General features: G+C 53.4%; 1 protein-coding gene across 33 annotated transcripts in view; it reads left to right on the forward strand.

Annotated features, from left to right (window-relative positions):
- The window catches only part of ARHGEF10L (Rho guanine nucleotide exchange factor 10 like), a 247,907-nt gene extending 227,004 nt beyond the window's left edge, over positions 1-20,903 (forward strand). For 16 of the 33 annotated variants that reach the window (XM_075906164.1, XM_075906145.1, XM_075906148.1 and 13 more), the window contains 4 exons: positions 3,225-5,458; positions 5,555-5,764; positions 13,190-19,727; positions 20,550-20,903. The gene's annotated coding sequence lies outside the window, so the exon portion shown is untranslated. The remainder of the gene's footprint in view (positions 1-3,224; positions 5,459-5,554; positions 5,765-13,189; positions 19,728-20,549) is intronic. The other 17 variants (XM_075906156.1, XM_075906167.1, XM_075906169.1 and 14 more) reach the window with 17 other exon arrangements.
- The last annotated feature ends 1,820 nt before the right edge of the window (positions 20,904-22,723 follow it).

Genomic DNA, 22,723 nt, shown 5'->3' on the forward strand with positions numbered 1-22,723 from the left:
AGAGGGTTGAATTATAGTACTCCGCTGAGGCTAACGAGAGGAGATATTTACAGGAGCGGTGTGACAAACACGAAGTGAGGGAATGGAGATGAACAATATTGGCTCCTCTGACACGGGGGATTTGTCGAGCTGGTGCCTCTAGCTCTGTGAAAGGCTTTCTTGCTGCTTTCTGACCCTCAGTTGGGCCTGCAACTCTTGGGTTTTGGGAAGTATTTGTTGTTGCTCATAATACGTTGCATTTATGTGGCATCATTCACAAGGATCTCATAGGGCTAGATGAAAGATGGTCTTTTGTGGTTTAAACCCAGGCGTAGGACTCAGGGAATCTGGTTAATTTCCCAGCTCTGCTACTGACTTACTGTGGGACATGGGCAAGTCACTTTAATCTCTCTGCCTCAGTTCCTCATCTTGAAAATGGGGATAACACATCCTTTCTTTCTCTTCAGAACATGGACTGTCTCTCACACTGGGTTTGTGCAAAATGCAGGACAATGTAGCACTTTAAAGACTAACAAGATGGTTTATTAGATGATGAGCTTTCGTGGGCCAGACCCACTTCCTCAGATCAAATAGTGGAAGAAAGTTGTCATAACCATATATACCAAAGGATACAATTTAAAAAAATGAACAAATATGAAAAGGACAAATCAAATTGCAGAACAGGAGGGGGATGCGGGGGGGGGGGGGGGAGGAAGGAAGGTAAGTGTCTGTGAATTGATGATATTAGAGGTAGGGAGAGTGGGATGTTTGTGAGTTAATGGTATTAGAGGTGATAATTGGGGAAACTATCTTGGTAATGGGTGAGATAGTTCAAATGTTTGTTAAGTCCTTGTTGGAAAGTGTCGAATTTTAACATGAATGACAGTTCAGAGGATTCCCTTTCAAGTGCAGATGTAAAAGGTCTTTGTAGCAGAATGCAGGTGGTCAAGTCATTGAGAGAGTGTCCTTTCTGGTTAAAATGGCAAGAAACTGTTTTCTCTTTGTGATCTTGTCTGATATCTGTTTTGTGGGCATTAATCCTTTGGCGAAGTGTCTGAGATGTTTGTCCAATGTACATAGCAGACGGACACTTTCAGCACATGATAGCATAGATTATATTTCTGGATGCGCAGGAATATGTGTTCTTGATCTTATAACTCACTTGGTTAGGTCCAATAATGGTATCAGCAGAATGAATATGTGGACAAAGCTGGCAACGGGGTTTGTTGCAAGGGAAGGTACCAGGGTTGGTATTAGTGTGGTATGTCCTGTGGTGGTTGGTAAGAATCATCTTGAGGTTAGGTGGTTGTCTATAGGAGACTATGGGTCTGTCTCCCAGAGCCTCTTTGAGTATGGTATCCTGTTCCAATATAGGCTGTAGTTTATTGATAATGTGTTGGACAGGTTTAAGTTGGGGGTTGTAGGTGATGACAAGTGGTGTTCTATTGTTGGTTTTCTTGGGTCTGTCTTGAAGTAGATGGTTTCTAGGTATTCGTCTGGCTCTTTCAATTTGCTTTTTTATTTCTCTGGGTGGGTAGTTGAGATTTATAAATGCTTGGTAGAGATCCTGAAGCTTCTGGTCTCTGTCAGTGGGATTAGAGCAGATGCGGTTGTATCGAAGGGCTTGGCTATAGACGATGGATCGTGTGGTGTGTTCTGGATGGGAGCTGGATGCATGTAGGTAACTGTATGAGTCGGTGGGTTTTCTGTAGAGAGTGGTGTCTAATTTTCCGTTGTTGATTTGTACGGTGGTGTCCAGGAAGTGGATCTCTCGTGTAGAATGGTCCAGGCTGAGGTTGATGGTGGGGTGTAGGTTGTTGAAATCTCTGTGGAATATCTCCAGTGTTTCTTGGCCATGCGTCCAGATCATAAAGATGTCATCGATGTACCGTAGGTAGAGGAGGAGTGAAAGGGGACGGGAGTTGAGGAAACGTTGTTCTAGGTCAGCCATAAAGATGTTAGCATACTGTGGGGCCATGCGTGCCTAGCACAGCAGGGCCATAAGGTTGTTATATACACACAAAAGGAATTTTACACTGTGATGCGGTGTGAAATGACTGTTCATAATTCACAAAGCAAATCAGTGACAACAGTACTTTCAGGGGGCAGCTCTTCCCCCTTCGTAAGGGGAGAAGAGAATATTCTTGCACTGCTCTGGGGAGAGAGATGCTGGCCCCAGCTCAGGGCTCTATGGGTTACCACAGAGATGGAGGTGGCCAGTGAATTTTGGCATCTTGCAAGAGGGGGATAGAGGATTGCCAAAGCTGCTTAGCACCCGAAAGCTGCCAGTGTGTGTGCGCGTGTAACCCACACACCTAGTATGGCTCACTGTCCCATGCGGTGGCACTTGGACCACTTATAGCAACAGATAAGAACAAGAGACCTCTACAGCGTGGGTTGGGAGCCAGCTGGCTTCATAGCTCGTGCTGTAGAGGCTTCTCCACTAAGCTCCTGAGGTTACAGGTTCAAATCTACCTGGTGGCAGTCACCTGTGTATGTGCTTATCTCAGGGTAAAGGATGGAGGGGGGTAGCTGCTTGAGAGGGGAGACAGTTTTAACTCAGAAACAAACCAAGATCTTTGCTTTCAGAGGAAGCACATTTTGCCAGGGGAGGGGCCGAAAGGTGGACTTAAGTTGCTTTCTTTTCACTTGTTTGCTGGTCTGAATCCTTCAGGACCTGTTGCTCCGGAGGCCAGCAGTGGTGTCTTGACTCGGGCTATTACGACACTGTAGCCGGGAGGTATAATTCCTAGCAGGGGAAGACGTGCCCATGCTAGCTCGGCTTAAGCTAGATGTACAAATAGCAGTGCCACCTGAGCGGCGCCGGCAGGGGCTCACTTTTTGTGCACTAGTTCAAGCAGCATGAGCGTGCTTACATCTACCCATGCTGAGAATTACGTCTCCTAGCTGCAACATATATGTAATGTGTCGATCACCCATGCTTACCCAGCTGCTGGTAGAGCTGGATGGGGACGAGGGTGAAGGGGGGTTATTGAGATCAAATCCACCACCAGACTCTGATTCTTGTCACTGAGGGAGCACCTGGTGCCACGCATAATCCCATAGACTTCAAGGGCATGGAAAACTCACAATAAATTATTTCCTTTATTCTGCACTGTCTGATGTTTCCCTAAACCCAGCTGAGCTACGGAAGGGGCTGCGGTCTGTGCTTCAAAAACCTCCCCTCGTTTTATCCCCCGCTCCCCACTTTCTTTTTACATCACTTTTTTTTCTTCTTACCCTAGGGTTTTTTTGGAGCCCCGCAAAAGATGATCCACGAGGCGGGAGGCTGTGGAGTGCAGAGCGGCATGTGAGCATTAAACACAATGCTGTGTTCCACTTTCCACGCTAAACGCTTTTCCTTGTCTTTTCATTTGAAATAGAAACAAGAACTCTGTCGAGGTGAGTGGCTGCTGATTGAAATCATTGCTGGAAATCGGGTTGTGCGAAAGCAGGCATCCTTCTGCTTTACTGATTTCTCAGGAACCCACTGGAGGCAGCCAAGAAAATTTCAGGCAGGCAGAGGTGACTGAATGACGTAACCCAGTAGTATCTGCTTGGGTGCAGTGGCCAGAAGTCCTAACAGGTCTCCTGCTCCGTCAGACGGTAACCCTTCAGTTGCATGCATGTGCTCCTTCTGTGTGTTGTGTGACCTTGCAGGCTCTGGCCGTGTCCAGACTCAGGGGTTTTTTCGGGAAAAGTAGCCTTTTCCCGAAAAAACTTCCCCTGCGTCCAGACTCAAGCCGCGATCTTTCAAAATTATTTCGAAAGAACGCGGCTTTTCTTTCGATGGCGGTAAACCTCGTTTCACGAGGAAGAACGCCTTCTTTCGAAAGTCCCTCTTTCGAAAGAAGGCGTTCTTCAATGTAAATAGGGCTTCTTCAAAAGAGAGCATCCAGACTCGCTGGGTGCTCTCTTTCGAAAAAGCGGATTGCTCTTTCGAAAGATCCGCCTGCAGTCTAGACATAGCCTCTGAGAGAAACCCAAAGACCACAAAATCAGGTTAGGCAGTGAAGGAACCGGGCCAGGTTTATTGTAAATGAAGCGTGGTCCTGGCTTCCCCGGATCACATAACTATAATTAGGCTACCACACGTGTGCTTGTTACAATGGACTCGACTCATTCAGTGACAGGGATGAACCACTGCCCCACAGGCTGGATATAGACAACTCCCTTGGGGTACATTTTCATACATAGGTACAAGCGAGGACTTGACATAACGGGCTGCCACCCTTTGATGTTACCTGCTTGCCTTGTAGATGGGGGTCAGATCGCTGTCTGCCATGGTGTCAGTTTAAGCCCCGTCAAGGCTGTTTCCCGACTGTGGCACAACAAATGCAGAAGTGGGGGCCGCAAAAGTACCCCAAAACCTTCTCTTTCCAGGCTTTGGTATAAAACTTCCTCCCCAAAATCTTAAAAACCTAGATTTGGGGGATAAAAATCCGCTGCCACCACCAAAGTAATGGTAAGAAAACCAGCGAAGAAATCACTTGGGAAATCTCAGCCCTAAAGTAAAACCAGGACACAAAATTTAATCAATACTGGGTTCATAGAAAAGAAAGAACTTCTATCATCACCGCAATATTCCTGTTACAAGCATAATGACTAGATGGGAAAGTCACCAATTAATATACTCGTGGGGGACTCCCATGGGCCAAAAACTTAGTTACAAAGGAGAGGAAAGCCCATTTTTAAATGCACAGACATCAGATTCCCATTCCCAAACCATAAAACAATAAAACCTAATGGATTTATCTAAACTTTACCCTACTTACAGATAGTGAAGAGTCTTTTCTTGGCGAGAGACATGTTGTCTGTTCCCCTCTGTATCTGGAGAACAACTGCCCAGGGACAAAGGAGGGAAAAACCAAAAATTCCTTTGTCCCAATTTGAAATTCCTACTTGCATTTCTATTGGCTGACTGCTACTTGGCTAGGTACAAGTAACCCTTAGTCCCCAAGCTGCTGACCATCCCTCTTGACCAGACAGGTCCCATTCTGGACCTGGGTGGGTACATCTGTTGTTTGAGGAGCGTGTGTTGGTACCAAGATGTTTCTTCATGAGGTGTCCTCAGGACGTTTCTTCGTGAGGTCTTCGCGAGGTGTCCTCGGGAATGTGTTTACAGCCTGTGCCTGTTTTATGCCTTTAACCCTATTCATGCCAGATTCTATCAGCACGCTCACACAGCTTATATTTTGCTTTATATTAACAAAGCCTTGAACATTTGTTCCTAGGCCTCAGGCCTCACACCAGGCCTGTGATACGTGGCCCTCTTCTTACTACGGGCTGCAACAGTCACCCAATAGCTGTCTGTGACAGGAGTCCGAGGGTTCTGTCCAGTGGCTGATGGCTGGGAACCTGCCCACCATGCTTGTAGCCAACGACGGCGCACACCCGGGCCTGCCTGCTGGCAGCCTCCGCAGAGAGGCTACAGGCCAAGAGATCAGTGGGCCACAATCCATGTTCCCTTAGCAGCCGGGTAACTCTTTTTTCCATCCCTAACATTGTCTTTCCCCCTGAAAAATGCAGAGTTGATTGGACTACAACGTTGTCTGACTTCGTGTTGAATTTGCAGAATGGGTGCATCTGGAAAAAAGCCGCAAGGACAGATCAGGAAAACCAGAAATGCTTCAGTTTGCCATTTTTGAAACAACCAGACTCTGGTTTCCCTCAGGCTGGGACCTGCTCACCTTGCAGGGAAGAGGTCGGTAAAACCACCTGGGCGGATAATCCTCCAGCGTCATCCCACAAGTGCCACGGACTCAACCTGTCCGACCGATTGAAGGTAGGCAGGGAACAAAGGAAGGGAGGTTTCGGGGGAAGGGCAGTTGCTGGCTGGGGAACAGGAGGGAGTCGGCCTAAACTGAGGGCTGAAGGTCTAGGGGTGTGATGGACCTCCCCTAACCCAAGGGATCTGAGGCATCCTGGCTCAGACTCCTGTAGCCACATCACGTCTACACTGTGCTGTATCCTGAAGGAGCAATAAACCCTCTCTATTCCCTGGCTGGCGGAGTCTGTTCTTGCTGCTACAGGGCTGCAGGATTTGGGGGAACCCCGACTCAGCATCACAGGCGGCTCTCCTGGGCCACCAGGGATGTCACACCAGGACGGGCAGCATAGAGGGGAAGGGCCTCATTCTGGGTGCAGGCCTTGAGCACCTGCGGCGGTGTGGGTAACTCCCAAGGCAGCTATGATTCCTTGCTTCCCCCCCCCTCCACCATTCCCACACAGGCCAGACAATCACAAGAGCAGGGTTTGATCGAGCTTACTTCAGTGTTCTCAATCCTTTCCGTCTGGGGCCCCCCTTTTCCAGCCTGGAGCCCTCCTCTCATCCAGCTGGAACCCTTCCGCCCATAGAGCCACGTCCTGGCGTAACCCGGCACCTGCCTGGGCAGTGGCTGACTCCGTGGCTTGTCCAATCTCCCCAACTGTGGCTGCTGCTGGCTCCTGCCCAGACCTCCCCGCTCCCATGCACAATGTGGCTGCTGCTCCTTGCCCCCAGCCATGGCCCCAGAGCTCCAGAGAGGAGAACTGGTGGGGGGGCACAGCCCATCAGGCCCCAGGCCATGCCTGCTGGCAAGACCCCAAGCTCCCCATTCCCAGCAGCGAAGCTGCCAGTGCTGGGCTGCCTGCACTGGGAGGTCAGCCACAGCCGCCAGCCTGCACGCACCGGGAGGTCAGCCACAGCCGCCAGCCTGCCTGCACCGGGAGGTCAGGCACAGCCGCCAGCCTGCACGCACCGGGAGGTCAGGTACAGCCGCCAGCCTGCCTGCACCGGGAGGTCAGCCACAGCCGCCAGCCTGCACGCACCGCGAGGTCAGGCACAGCCGCCAGCCTGCCTGCACCGGGAGGTCAGCCACAGCCGCCAGCCTGCATGCACCGGGAGGTCAGGCACAGCCGCCAGCCTGCCTGCACCGGGAGGTCAGCCACAGCCGCCAGCCTGCATGCACCGGGAGGTCAGGCACAGCCGCCAGCCTGCACGCACCGCGAGGTCAGGCACAGCCGCCAGCCTGCACGCACCGGGAGGTCAGCCACAGCCGCCAGCCTGCATGCACCGGGAGGTCAGGCACAGCCGCCAGCCTGCATGCACCGGGAGGTCAGGTACAGCCGCCAGCCCGCCTGCACCGGGAGGTCAGGCACAGCCGCCAGCCTGCCTGCACCGGGAGGTCAGGCACAGCTGCCAGCCTGCCTGCACCGGGAGGTCAGCCACAGCCGCCAGCCTGCACGCACCGGGAGGTCAGGTACAGCCGCCAGCCTGCCTGCACCGGGAGGTCAGCCACAGCCGCCAGCCTGCACGCACCGCGAGGTCAGGCACAGCCGCCAGCCTGCCTGCACCGGGAGGTCAGCCACAGCCGCCAGCCTGCATGCACCGGGAGGTCAGGCACAGCCGCCAGCCTGCCTGCACCGGGAGGTCAGCCACAGCCGCCAGCCTGCATGCACCGGGAGGTCAGGCACAGCCGCCAGCCTGCACGCACCGCGAGGTCAGGCACAGCCGCCAGCCTGCACGCACCGGGAGGTCAGCCACAGCCGCCAGCCTGCATGCACCGGGAGGTCAGGCACAGCCGCCAGCCTGCATGCACCGGGAGGTCAGGTACAGCCGCCAGCCCGCCTGCACCGGGAGGTCAGGCACAGCCGCCAGCCTGCATGCACCGGGAGGTCAGGTACAGCCGCCAGCCTGCCTGCACCGGGAGGTCAGGTACAGCCGCCAGCCTGCCTGCACCGGGAGGTCAGGTACAGCCGCCAGCCTGCCCTCCCCAGGCTCTGGCACTGCAGCAGACGAGGGAGGAGGCTGGAGGACCCATGGGTGGGCCAGGGGAGGCAGTTTGGGAAGGCAAGCCTTCCCCTGCCTGTGCTACCCGCCACCCATGTGTCATGATCATCCCGGGGGCCGCGACCCCTTGGCTGAAGAGATGCCGCCCTCCCCCCACTGGCACCTTTTTCGTCTCTGCTGAACCCATCACGTGCCATTGCTGTGTGGCTGAGGCAGCTGTAATGGAGTATTTAATTCCATCAGCATTCATTTGTGTCAGACACCGCAGCACCTGTCTGCAGGAGGGTTTTTTTGTAACGGTATTTTTAGGTTGTTACGTCCCCCGGTTCTGCCTCCGAAACAAATGCCTCCCATCTGCAACGCAGCTGCTGGCTCGTGTGTGAGGTGGCCGGGGGGGGAGGGGGCGCGTCAGGATCGTTCTGGATCATGCCTGGATGCTGAGGCGGTTCCGAGTGAACTCGGTGTCCTATTTAAGGTACAGATTGGATGCCTGTCTCGTGAATACAGTGCAGCCCCGGATTTCCCACCGGGGCAGTGGAGATGGGGGTGCCAGCGCTGATCCTGCTCTCACAGCTCCTGGGAGGTGTAGACAAATTCCTCGCACCCTCTTTCTGCAGTCTCGTAATGTCCCCAGCACCTGCCCCTCCAAAAATAACCATAGAGGCTGCTCCACCCCGCTGAAGAATCCATGCCAGGTATTACAAAGCCTTGGGGTGGGACTTAGAGTGGCGCAGGCATGACCCCTTAGGTTTGTGTCTTGGCCTAAGATGTTCTCATGCCAAGTAGGATGGATGGGAACACGGCCCCTGGCGTGAGCAAGCTACTTGAGCACGGGCGGGTACCATGCAAGGCAGGGAGATTGTAGGTGCAAGGCCACGATGCCACCACACCCGTGGCCTAAACAGCTTGCCCCTCCTGCAGCGTTTCTTTTGTTAGCACCCTCCCTGTGCTAGCCGAGCTTGCTGCATTTAGACTTGTGTCTGGTTTGCTCCGGGGGGTACGACCCCAGCAGGGCGGGCTTTGGGCAGGCTTTGTGGGTGAAATGATCTCTGGGGCAGAGCCCTGCCAAAGGGAGGCAAGTCGAGTGTCCGTCCTACAGCGGCTAGCTTGGGATGGACGTTCCCCCAAACACCTGGCAGGTGGGGCTCTTTTTAGACCCATAGCTGATCCCACATCAGAACTGGGTGTGATGTACTGAGGATTGGGGTGGGGGTGTGTGTGATGTACTGAGGATTGTTGTCTCTGTGTGTGTGCGTGTGTGCGATGTACTGAGGATTGTTGTCTCTGTGTGTGTGTGTATGTGATATACTGAGGATTGTTGTCTGTGTGTGTGATGTACTGAGGCTTGTTGTCTGTGTGTGTGTGTGTGTGTCTTGCAGGCTGGGGCCTCCGTAGCAAAGCATGTGTCAGCCGACGGTCAGGGCAGTGTGTGTGTGTATGCTTCTGAGAAAAGGTTTAACGTCCGTGTCTTTACTGCTAGGACCGGGGTCCCGTCGCAGAGGGTGGCCAGCAGGCTAACAGACGCCCCGTTATATAGGAAGAGCTTATTACACCTTAGATTTTAACTGCTAGAACACAAAGTTCCTTCGCAGTGGGCAGCCTGGGAAAGGCTGGAAAGGTGCCCTAACGGATCTTGTCACCTGGGAGTGACACAGATCCAAACGCCCAAGCTCTCCCTATGTCTGTCCTTTTATGACCGGCTGAAGTTCTTTTAAATTGTGCTTGGTTCTGTTACAGCAACTGAAGGAGTCAGGTTAAAACTTAAACAGTTACAGGTTTATTAAAAGACTTATAAAAGCATATGGTTACAATGGCTATTGCTCTATTTCTTAAATGCTAACAAATACAGATTTTAAAAATGGTTACAAAGAAAATAAAGATAGAAAATAGAAATAATGGTACCAAGTGACAGCTTAATCTTTAAAGAGCTCTAAGTCTATGTATATATATACTTAAGCAAAGGACCACATCCAGGTACAATTTTTACCCTTTTCTGTGCCTCTCGACTCCAGCGTGTCAGGCCAGGGCCGGTCTCTCAATTCCTAGGAAAGACGAATACGAGGTGGGCGTCCCCTCTGGAACCTCGGGAGATCAAACACCTAACCCGACCAGCAGATAGATGGTAGATTGACACTCAGAGAAAATGTGCTGCTGGACCCATCTATATACCCCTGGGGGCCCGTATCCTCTTTCTTATCTAAGATGCCGAATTGTACTGGTCCGTTTTGTGGCGCCAGTTCTTACAAGCAAGTTTCAAGTTAATTTACACTTGCAAGAGAGATAACTAAATTGTGAGTACTAGACATTTTTTTTTACTGGGCGAGAGATTCCTCCCCCCGCGGATGGATGTGTGTTCGTATCAATATGGGTTTCAGTCAAGGGCACCCCTTGGCAGCCTCTTGGTCAGCAATTGGCGTATCTCTGTTTACAGCCATTCACGGTCACACAGCCTGGGCCTTCTGCTCTGTGTGCCCTGTATGCTCCAGGCAAGCAAAAATGGATGTTACAAGGGGGTTCCTGTCTGGCTACAGCATGTCATCTGAATCAATGTGGAAAGCGCCAGCTTAAAGCCAGGCAGCCTGAATTGTGCCTAGGAATGTTAAATGTTGATGAATTGAATAGTCGATTAACCTCATGAATTCTTATTGGGTACTCGACTATTCTATAGTCCCCAGGGCCAGGGCCAGCAGCCAATGTGCTCCAGCCCCACTCCTGAGGAGCTCCCTGCCACTCCGTGCTGCTGCCTCAGTATCAGAGGCAGCAGCACGGGGTGCCAGGCTGGAGCTGGTCCACTAGGGAAGACAGTTTAAAAACCAGCTCCCCTCGCAGACTGTCTGCCTGTCCCCCCTGCTGTTGCCTCTGATACAGAAGCAGCAGTGCGGGGTGGCAGCAGTCCCTGTCCGGGGCGGGGGTCTGAGCTCCCAGACCTCGTGCAAGCCAGGACTGAGCCAGGCTGCCTGCCCGCCTGGCTCCTAATACACTTTAAATGCAGAGCCAGAGCAGGGATAGGTCCCAGATCCAGCACAAGCCAGGACTGAGCCATGCTGCCGGCCAGCCTGCAAAAACATGTACTGGCCGGGGAGGAAATGTGTGTACCCTACAGCTTTAATCAATAAGGTTTTGCTTATTGGTGAATTGGTTAATCCACTGCACTATTCCATCCCCCTTGTTCCTTGTGGCTTAGGGAGCAGCCTGCTTTCTCTCTGCCTGCTTTTGGTGCTTGTGTGCTCACACTGGACATGCCGCAGAGGGATGCGACAGCCTTCCACCCGGAATAGTTTTGTTTGATCTGTTCTCTCCAGCCGTGCACTCCGAACACTTTTCTGTCCAATCTCGGAGCAACATGAAAACCTCCAGGGCTGCCTGAAGATGGCTCGCAGAGCTGATCTTTCCCAGCGCTGTCGCAGGTCAGGTCACGGGCCACAACTCCCTCCCAGCCAATTGACTTCCTTGCCCCACTGGCTGCATTTGGCCCCTGGTCTCGATGAGGCCTGATTGCTCATTGCGCTTTCCATGTTAACGAGGCTTTGATTTCGTATGCAGTGCCGGAAAGGTGAGTCACCCACTCTCAGGCAGTCAGACCTTGTAATCTCCGGGTACTTAACACGCAGCTTGTTGGAGTACTACCTGGCACGGCGTCGCCTCATCAGCTTACATTTAGAAGGTCATTCTGTATTAGAAATTAATGACCTGTTCCAGACAACTGAGCCTGTTTTCCACTGAGCTGCTGTCCTTTTCTCACCTTCCAAGACAAGCACACACCTCTGATGGGCAGCATGGCGGAGCATCTTCCCGTGGACATGAAGCTCATCTCGGTGCCTTCCTGCTCAGCTGGTGGAGGAGTGAGGAGATATCTCCCTCTCTGTCTTACCTGCCTCTGTCGGGGGAGGTAGCTGAGTTAGTCTGTGTCTGCAAAACCAACAAGGAGTCCTGTGGCTCCTTAAACACTAACCGATTTATTTGGGCATCCGTTTTCATGGGCAAAGACTCGAAGGCGCCACAGGACTCCGTGGTTTTTCCCCTGCCTGTGTATTGCAAGGATCATAGATTCCTGGTGGACACTGAGATGCGGAAATTGGTGCTTGGGACTGTACTTCCTGGTGACTTTCAATGAGAGGGTTAAATCGCCACCAGCTTCAGTTGCTTTTCATTTTCAGGCTCGGCTCGCGTGCTCATAGGAGTTTTGTGCCAATCTAGACCTGTGCCTAGACGCTGCAGTGACCTGTGATAAGTGAGAGACATAATTTGGAGGAGGAAGCATGTGGGACAGCATAGCAGATGCGCAGGGCTCGCTAATTCTTTCCTACGCCGTGGATTTCGATGCCGGTCTCATTGGCAGCCCTGGAGACCCCCATCTCCGGAATAGACACCAGCGTTATGAGCTTCCCCAGCCAGCCCTGGTCCGCGGAGGGTTATGTGTGAAGAGACACGTCTGCAAATATCTGAGGTGTGTAAACCGGATAGAGGCTCCGAGGGAAACATGCACAGGCATGGCTAGGAGCAAGGGCGTGAAATGAAGTGGAAATGTGAGCTGGGTGCTGGAAGGAATGCCGAGCTGCACTGGGTTGGAGACACATCCCCCACAGAGAGTGATGGAAGCCAGTTGCATAGAGATTACAGAAGACCAGGGGCCATCGGCTGGGGTATTGGGAACAAGGCTGGCCACTTATTCTAGAGGGGACGAGGAGTCCTGTGGCACCTAAAGTTACGTCTAGACTACAGGCTTTTGTCGACAGATGGCTGGGGATGATCGACTATGGCTGGGGATGATTTTCCTAGTTCATATGGGATTTTGCTTCTCTCTCCTTTTGTGTCTGATTTCCCAGCAATGTGAGAGGTTGGAGAGTCCCAAAATGCCCTCCCAAGAGGCCAGAATCAGCTTGCTCTGAGATCATGCTCTGGGATTATGCTCTGGGATTGTGCTGCAGAACAAGGGCCTGGAATTAAATCATGGATGCCTTTTTGCTCTACATCCCATGTGTCCCCTTCCGCCCCTCGCAGAATCTTTCCTGATTGGAATTCCAGCATCTGTGCGGCACAGCTGGGCAAGCCCTGCCTGTTCCGCTCCATCTCTCCTTCTCCCCATCTGGTCCAAGTCTCGTGAGCCTGAAAATAGCCGGAAGCCCCGAGCCAAGCTCCCTGCTCACAGTGACAGCTAACACTGGAGACACCACGTGCTGGAGGGCTGGCGTGCTCTCTGGCTTTGGCCGCTTCATGCAGCATCCAGGGCTGTTGCAGCAGGGAGGGGCTTGGGAGGGGTTTCATTCACAATGTTATGATGCCCAAACTTTTATTAAACCCCATGTACTGCTCTGCCCATAGGGATGAGCTGCCTCCAGCCTCACTCCCCACGTTTCCTGTTCTGCTGATGTCCCCCCAATAACAGTCTTTCCAGGGACCATTGGCCCAAATGTCTAACCTGAGGCCCTTCTGCTGCAGGTTAAGCTGTGGCCGTGTGTCCTGCCTTCGGTGGACATGGAGAACAATAGATCCCCGCTGTAGAACAGCCCTGAACAGAGACTGATCAGACGCCCCTTCAAATCTTCTTTTCTCGAGATGAAACATACTCAGGTTTTTTAATTGTTCTTTGTAGGCAGTGGAGAAAGTAACTTCACATTTCTTACAGACACTGTCCTATCGCAACCCGGCTCCCGCCCAGCTCTTGAAACAGATCCCTGCTGCCTTTTGTTGAAGCTCAGCTGGCTCTTTCCGTAGCTGCACAGCAGGGTGCACCCGCTTGCTTTCACCTCTGTGCGTAGGTCCAGTTCTCTAAACCTTTGATCATTTGCATTGCTTGCAACATGCAGCAGCTCACCAACAACTTGCAACATGCAGCGGCCAGCCCCAGGCACATTCAAATAGCAAAGGAAAAGAGATCGGTGACTCTCCTGACTTTTTTCATGGCTCGGGGCCTGAGAGTTAACCCCAGGGTTAGGACGAAGTGTCCCGGTGAATCAGTGATCAAATTCCGTCCTATCCAACATTCTCTTTCGCTCTAGTCTTGTGGCACCTTATAGACTAACAGATTTATTGGAGATTAAGCTTTCGTGGGCAAAGATCCACTTCGTCAGATGCATGTCCAAGTGGGTCTTTGCCCACGAAACCTTATGCTCCAATATATCTGTTAGGGTATGTCTACACTGCCACCCTAGGATGGCTAATGTAGGCATTCGAACTTGCAAATGAAGCCCGGGATTTAAATATCCGGGGCTTTATTTGCATGTTCCCGGGTGCTGCCATTTTTAAATGCCCCGTAGTTTGAACTCCCTGCCCGCGGCTACATGTGGCACGGACTAGGTAGGTCGAATTAAAACTCCTAATTCGAACTACCGTTACTCCTCCTGCAATTGAATTAGGAGCTTTAATTCGAACTACCTAGTCCGTACCTAGTTTGAACTAGGGTGGCAATGTAGACATACCCCTAGTCTATAAGGTGCCACAGGACTTCTTGTTTTTCTTGCAGATTCAGACTAACACGGCTACCCCTTCGATACATATCTTTTGCTCTGTGGCTGAAAACAGTCTCTTGCTCTTCCTTGAAGCCTCCATAAGAGCATAAGAACGGACAGACCGGGTCAGACCAAAGGTCCATCTAGCTCAGTGTCCTGTCTTCTGACAGTGGCCAATGCCAGGTGCCTCAGAGGGAGTGAACAGAACAGAACACAACAAGTGATCCCTCCCCTGTCATCCATTCTCACTCTCTGCCAAACAGTGGCTAGGGACACCATTCCTACCCGTCCTGGCTAATATGTATTGATGGACCTAACCTCCATGAATTGACTTAGCTCTTTTTTGAACCCTGTTAAAGTCCTGGTCTTCACTACATCCTCTGGCAAGGAGTTCCACAGGTTGACTGAGCACTGCGTGAAGAAAAGCTTCCTTTTGTTTGTTTTCAACCTGCTGCCTATTCATTTCATTTGGCGACCCCTAGTTCTTATGTTATGGGAGCAAGACTCCCAGAGCTGGTCTGTCTGGCCCCAGCTCTCCTGGCCAGCCTTGGGGTGTTTTCACCCCTCTTGGAGAAGCCTGGTGGAGGCATGACATGTGCGGTAGCAGAGCAGCTAGGGCCAGCTTCCTATGGTGCTCTGCTTACAGTCTCCAGAGAGGAACAGGACTGGGACTGGGACTTTTAAGGCAGGTCTGTCTGAGCGGCAGTAGCTGCAGAGGGGCGATTTCAGAGCACTTTTAATGGGCATTTATTAATGACACTGCTGCTTAATAAATGGCTACAATGAGAGCATCGCTCCCGCGCCCTATAATTATTTGCTCTGCAGAGCGTTTCAACCCGAACAATAGACCCCTCTGCAAATCATATTCCAATTAGGCACCTGGGCCGCCTCCTCTCATTGCAGAACGATCCCTCGCCAGCCGCTGGAGAGGCGTCTCACTCCTGCACCACGTGAAATTCCCGGTCAGTCGGCGCCGGAGCTCCCGGGCCATTAGCTCAGTGGCCTGCACTTGTATATTTGCAATATAGTCCCCTCTAGGCTTCTGTTTTGCCAAGGAAACAGCTGGACCCCAGAGGGTTTTGGGCCAGGGTTAAGGACGGAATCCTGTTCATCCCCTCCCGTCCTTCCCCCATCCTGGTAGCAGCCAGACTCCTCCTCCCTGAGACAGTCATACACGGAGATGTGGATTCAGAGTAGGGATGGGGGGAGTGTTTGATGCTTGCAAGATGCTGAAATAATTGTCAGGCAGGCTCCGTTCCGGCACCCACCAGCGTCACAGGGAATCTGCCCCCAATAAACTCACCCCCTTGGGATGCTCCAGTGGTAGTGACTGGCCCCGCTTGCAACTGCTGTTACTCACTCGCAGCTGTGGCATGAATCACCCCCCACTGCACAAAAGCTTTCATTGTGCTGAGAAGCTCCCCCCCGCCCTCGGGCGCCGCGGCCAGCAGTGCGCTGCCGGGTGATGCACGCCCTCTTCTCGTGCAGCGAGTCGGAGAAGCTCGGGGGGTGGCGTGGCCGGGAGGCTACCTGTGCCAGCGTTGGCTCTGCCGAGCAGGGATTGCCACGGAGCACATGCCTTCTGCAGCAGATGCTGCCAAAGCAGCCAGCCCATTCACGAGTTCTGTGTGCCTGGGAGTGTCTCTGACATGGCCCACCGCCTGCTGTCCCTGGTGCGGGTGGTGTGGTCTAGTGGGGGGGTCAGGATGCTGGCCTGGGTCTCCGGAGACCTGGCTGTATTCCCAGCACTGACAGCCTGCTGAGTGACCGTGGGCCTTGTCTCCATAGATTGTAAGCACTTTGGGGCAGGGACTGCCTTCTGTTCTCGTCGTGTGTGTACAGGGCCTAGCACAGTAACACCGTCCTCCTAATACAGCACTTCCTACCTTCTTAAAGTGCTTTACAAAGGAGGCCAGGCTTATTCCTGTGCATTTTGCAGATGGGGAAACTGAGGCACGGAAAAGCCACGTGGCTTGCCCGAGATCCCCCAGCTGGTCCGTGGCAGAGCCACACCTAGAATTCAGGGCTTCTGAATCCCACCCTAGAGGTCTCAATGCCAGGCCAGAGTGGAACAGAGCCCTGAGCTTAGCAGGGGGCCGGGGATTTTAACCACGCGGCTCAGCGCAGGGTTAGACGCACCCGTGCTGGTCTGTGCGCATGCTCCTGTATGGTGGAGCAGCAGGGCCAGAGCGGAAGGAATAGACCAGTGCCGCCAAGGCCTCATGGTTCAAGGGGCTTTAAACAGTTCTATGGTCAGGGGGTTGAGCGGGAAGGGGGCATCCGTCGGGGCAGCTCTGTGTCCTAGCTCTGCCCAAACTCTACCAAGTGCCACGGTCCATGTGCTGCACCCAGGCTGGTGCATGCAGTGGGAGACCTGCCCCAGGTGTGTGGTGCGGTCGTCATCTGCCCTGCCCTCTCTGGCACTTCGCTGCCAGTTCTCCCCTTCACTCTTTTTGTGGGGTAGAGGGGAGCATGAACTTAATGGGTGAGCAGGAATATGGGAGGGGATTAGGCAAAGAAGGCAGCATCCGGCACCCGCTGCTGCAACCAGTCCTGGCAAAGGGCATGAGCATGGTATGTAAGCATGCGGTACCATGGCTTTGTAGTAGCCCGGATAGGAGCATCCGTGGACCAAAGGGGCAGGGGGTGGATTTGGGAGAGTCATGCTGGCTGAGAACAGCAGCTGCAAGGCCCATAAGAATGAGGGATACAAAGTGGTTGGCCTTGCTACTGTTTTGGTCACAGCTCCCTGCAAACGCTCCTCCTCTGCTGCCACGTCCCTTGTATGTCCCCTAAGGGCTGGAGTATGGCCTAGTGGTTAGTGCATGGAAGTACTATTAACGCTCTGGGGGTCCAGTTCTTGTTGCCTGCTCCATGTCACTGTGCCCTTGGCTGAAGAATAATGGCAGCTGCATGGAGCGTGGTTGGCGTTAAGAGTTAATTCATGGCTGGCACGTGGCTGGAGATCCATCCCACCGGGGCACAAAGCATTATTAGTCATTTCCTGCCTTATTTATTCTTTTTACGCTTTCAGCAGATCCTGAGACGGCAGCCGGACACTGGGAGCAAATTCATCCCTGGTGTAAGTTCCCAGCAACGTCACACCCTCGACGAACTCTGAGCCGGCCCCCCCCCCCGGGACGCCAAAGTGTGCTAGGCCCTGCTGTTCTCTGTGCTGTGTCGCAGCTCAGCTGAGTCCTGTGTGTGTGTGTGTGTGTGTGTGTGTGTGTGTGTGTGTGTGTGTGTGAGAGAGTCCTCCCCGTGTGTGTGTGTCCTCCCCGTGTGTGTGTGTGTGTGTGTGTGTGTGTGTGTGTGAGTCCTCCCTGTGTGTGTGTGTGTGTGTTTCAGCCTTGACATGTTTTCCTCACGTGCAGCAGGCGTGCGCCTCGAAGGTGCAGGGTATGCAAATGAGCCAACAGCCCTGATGGCGAGCCGCCGAGCTCCTGAGCAGCCCCTCGCGCCGTTTCCCATATGCTGTAAATCTGGGGTCTCCAACCTTTTAAAGCACGCGATCACTTTTTGAATTTAAGCACAATCCAGAGTCTACCTCAAACCCAAACACTCTGGCCCCGCCTCCTTCCCGCCCCTTCTCTAAGGCCCCGCCCCTGCTCTCTCCATCCTCCCTCCCTCCCCGATCCTCCCTCACTTTCCCCAGGCAGGGGCAGCGGATGGTGGAGGGGGGGGGGCAGGCTCTGGTCTTGGATTAAGGGATGTGGAGTGTGAGAGGGGCTCTGAGCTGAGCTTGGGGCAGGCAGTTGGGGTACCGGAGGGGGTTCTAGGCGCAGGCTCTGGGATGGTGTTTGGATGCCGGGGTGCTTGGGTCTAGGGCAGGAGCTTGGGGTGCAGGAGGGTTTCAGGTAGGGTTTCAGGATGTGGTTTCCGACTGGGCCCTGCTAACCTCAGGTGGCTTCCGGGTGGTGGTGCAGGGGGGCTAAGCCAGGCTCACCCCTGCCCAACTCCCAGAAGCAGCCAGCAAATTCCCTCCATCCCAAGCCCTGTTGGGGCCCCCCCCCCCACGCTCTGTGAAGACAGGATCCAGGGTGGGAGAGGGGGCACCTTGACATCAGTGCCCCTCTCCTCCCTCCCCTGCCCTGCCCAGCAAGAGGAGGCTCCTGGGGGAGGGGGGAGGCAGATCCAAGGCAGAGGGCAGGAGTTGCACAGCAGTAGCTGGGAGGGGCAGCCGAAGTGCTGGCACTCGACAGCCTCTTGGTCAAACCGGTCAGGATCCCCTGTCGGAGGCTCCAAGCTCTGCCAGTAGGCCCCCTCGACTGGTCGGTGAGCACTGCTGTAACGAAAGCCCCTTGCAAATGAGTGTCGGTTGTCCTGGATATTCATTTTGGCTGGATACCAGGGGTGGTGTCAGCATCCAGATAGTGGGCGCTGATGATGTATTCGCCTCCCTGCCTCTGGCGAGAATGGGGTTATTTAGGGCAACTCGATTGCATGTTTTGAGAGAGAGTCCTTCTAATTAATGAATCTGTAAAATTAAATACATTGTAGCAACTGGCAACGCTACCCGTGCCCTCAAGAAAAAATATTTGTTGGCTACATATTCGCTGCCAGGGGACTGGTAGACACGCAGGACTCTGGGGTCAGAGAGGGACAGCAGAGTTTCCTGCAGTCACCTTTCCCTTGCCCTGTGATTTCGATAATCGGGCAGAGTTCATTGGTGTGGGGTGTTAGGGGGTTTTCCCTTCGCCCGCTGCGCTGGTCCTTGCCATGTGGAGAGTGAGCGGAGCCCAGAAGGCTGAAGTGCAGGCGATGTTTTGTTTCCAGCAAATGTATCCCAGGCCTCTGACACCGCAGGGCCTTATTTCCCCATGTCTTGTCCCCTCTCCTCAGGAGGCGGAAGTGCACAGAAATACACACCCTCAGTCCCACCCCTCACAACTCGCTGATGATCATCTCCTCTGAGGAAGCGGGGTTTGCCCACGAAAGCTCAGGATGTATATTTGTGTTCGTCTCCAAGGTGCCACGGGACCACTCGTTGCTTTTAAAGTTACAGACCAACACGGCCACCCCTCTGAGACTTCTAGATGATCTAGTCTGCCCTTCTGCATGGCACAGACAGTCACGTTTTGGGGGGGGGGGGTGCGCCACGACCCTTCCGTGGCCGCCTTCTTCCACTAGCGTCCTGGCAGAACTCTTGTGCTGCTTTCTGCCTGACCCCTTTTCCGCTAGTTCAACAAGCTTTCTGTTCTTTCTTGCTGTTGCTCCTCCACTGAGAGCTGCAGGCAAAGGAGTTTGTTTTCGCGGTGACTATATCTATTTTTTCTTTTTAATCAACTAGTTTTGACTTCTCCCAGCTTCCACGCAACCCCTCCTCCCGGGCATAACACAGCGAAAGGACTCAAACGGCATCAGCAGACTGCCTCCTGAAAGCGCCTTTCATCTCTGGGCCTTGAGCGGTAGCTCTCATTTGCATAAACTTCTGACCAGCAGGAAGAGAGGGTTCGCTTCCTCCGAGCGCTCTCGGTGGCTGACAGAGCTTTGGAGATGAAAGGTCTCCCCAGTGGAAGGGCACAAAGGTGACGGCACCGTGGGGGCGGCAGCGTGGTGGAAAACCAGCATCTTCAAACAGCCTGCTAGTGCCAATGGGGCTGGGAGGACGCCATTTTGAGGGGCTCGGTGCGGGGTAGCTTCCCTGAAGACGTGCACACCAGCCCCGGGAGTAGGGGACAAAGTGGGAGGGTGGAAAGACTCCAGAACAGACGTCTCCAAAGAAAGCCATTTAAAACCCCAGGCTGTTCAAGCTGGCCTGGCCTACCAGCTGAATCTGCAATCGGACGGGGGAGCCCCCTGCAAGGCAGATGCTGGAAGGACCGTGTCACGAGATGGGCAGGAAACGGAGGGTTTCTAATCACTGTGATGCAGGTCAGCTTCTGAGATCAGCCTGACCCAAACTCCCGGCTGTGATCAGCTCGGAACTTTGGACGGTTTCAATCCCAGCCGGGGTCCAGGTCTGACTTCGGCAAATGCTCGTGTCTTTCTCATGGGATCAAGCCAGAAATACCCTGGGATGCTACTGCAGTTTGCATTTAACCAGCCTCGTCCCACAGCTGGAGTCGTGCATGGGGGTCTGCTCTGGATTCATTTCTCACCCACGTCAAGAGGAATTCCAGGAGCTAAATTCCACCTACCCTAAACATTGCTGGTCCCATGTGTCACACAAAAAGCCATATGTAGGCCTGCAGGGGTTACATTTGTATTCCTCTAGGCCAGCCGGGAGCTCTGCTGGCAAAAATACCAGGCACTCTTTATCAGATGGTCTTCACCAGCCAAAACTCCCCTTTGCTTGCTAGCTGAGAACCTCCTATGGGATAAATAACACCTGGTATTTTTGCCAACAGGGCTCCCGGCTGGCCTAGAGGAATACAGATGTAACCCCTGCAGGCCTACATATGGCTTTTTATGTGACACCATGTAAGTGTAAACCCCTGAGTCTCCCTCTGTTGGTGGCTGAGCTGTAACTGGAGGAGGGCAAGCTGGCTACAGCTTTGACTAACCACCTGTGTCGTTAAACTCAGCCACGTCCTCCGTTAGAGGGGAGCAGCATGCGACATGACAGGTAGGGTTGCCAGGGGTCTGGTTTTCACCCAGACAGTTCGGTATTCACGTCCCCTGTCTGGCATCTGGCAGGGGCGGGGGAGTGAGGAGCGCGGGGCCATTTAAAGGTGCAGTGGCTTTTTTTTTTTTTTGCTCAATCAAGACTGCCATGATCGGGATTTTTCTTGAAAGCCTCTGACAAGCCTAATGACAGGTGTGGGGTCTCTCTACTAGGGCTGAAATGTGGCCCACAGCTCCCACTGGGCCCTGGGGGAAGCGGCATTGAAGGGCCGCTTTCACTGCGTGTCTGCTCTGTTTGCAACCCCTGAGACGCCAGGCCTGGTAGGGGCTTTACTACTCAGCTCTGGGGCATCTCCATCTGGGGACTAGCTCCACCAGGCTGATGCTCCCTGGTGGTCCCGTTGAGTCTCTGTCCCTGGCCTTGGGTGTTCTGTTTGTGTAACTCGCCCTCCGACCAGGTCTTTAGCGTCCATCTTGTTAGTCTTTAAAGTGCTACATTGTCCTGCATTTTGCTTCAGCTACCCCAGACTAACACGGCTACATCTCTATCACTCTCCCTTGCAGGGTAGCAGCCCCATTGGAGAACCTGTCTCTGGCCCTCTCCAATCCACTGCCCCATCTGTACCATTTTCTCAGTGGGAACTCAGCCTGCTTACTACTAGGGCTCTGGGCTCAGCAGCCCCATTCTGCTCAAGTGCCGGCTTTGGTGCTATTTTCCTGGGCCCTTGTCCGCCTTTCTCCCCTCTTTTCTGGCTTGCCTGCTGGGTCACGAGAGTTTCTGCTGCTCCCCATGGCTACTTCACCTCCCCGTAGGCGCTTGCCGGTGTCTCTACCCTGAGACTTATTCTCCTTGGACCCGCTCCAGGGACCTAGCCAAGTCCCTTCCCCTATAGAGCTATACAGCCTCCTCATAGCGTCGTTGTCCTCTCTCTGGAAGCCTATTCCAGCTTCACTCCCAGCCGTGCTGCATCTGCCGTTAGGCCTTGCCATGCACAGTCTATTCTACTAGTCAGGCCCGGATGGGTTTTGAACTAGAGACGCCGGATACTTTCATCAAAAATCCCGAACATGGTGGGGAAAAAAATGGGTTGAGCAAAACAAAAAGGTTGCTTTAAATTCCCGTGCTCCCCACCCCCACTAGACACTGCAGGAGAGCATGGGAATTTAGAACAACCTTTTTTTGGGGTCCGGTATTTTCTGGGGTTTTCTAGCGGACAGAAGACGCAATTGTCCGGATGAAAACCGGACACTTGGCAACCCGATTTGGAACCTCCTCCAGTGCCTCTGCACAAAAAGGCCTTGATTGCCACCAGCCAACGGGAGCGTCTCTGCATTTTCCGCAGCACAACGTCTGCTTGTAGCCGTTGAGCATCCGTACCCCAAGCGTCAGCCCCGGTTGCAGGGTGAGCGGAACCGCTCCTAGAGTCGCTGCTCCCACTGGCTTGGGTCAGTATTATTCCCACCACGGGTCCCAGCCCAACCCAGGGCCTCCGTGGTCTTACGAGGGTCTTCGGTTACCGATTCCCGCAAACGCACGGCAAGAAAAGCCAACACCGAGGAGCCGGGTGAAAATGAATCTCCAAGAATGGAATTGGCCAGGAAGGGATCAAACTCCTTGTGGCAAAACCACACCAGGAATTAAACAGCTCAAACGTCTGAGTGCTCCGGAGAGGAGCTGGGGTTTTTATTGTGCGTGACAAACCTAACTATGTATGAGCAAAGACCCTGTCAAAGGAGCAATATAGGAGGAGAATCAAATTCCCCAGCAATGAGGTTACGGGCCTTCTTAAGCAGTTTGCTTATTACGTTTTGAGCTGCAAGCGAAGATGCGGCCTGTGTGAGGAGGGGGATTCCTACGGGGATATTAGTCTCTCAAACACAGCGAGGGACTAGCTGAGCGGCAGCCGAGCCCCATTTCAGAGGCAGGGTTGCGCTAAGCTGGAGCCTGTGTGCCGGT

This window comes from Pelodiscus sinensis, chromosome 23 (assembly GCF_049634645.1).
Source record: "Pelodiscus sinensis isolate JC-2024 chromosome 23, ASM4963464v1, whole genome shotgun sequence".
NCBI lineage: Eukaryota > Metazoa > Chordata > Testudines > Trionychidae > Pelodiscus > Pelodiscus sinensis.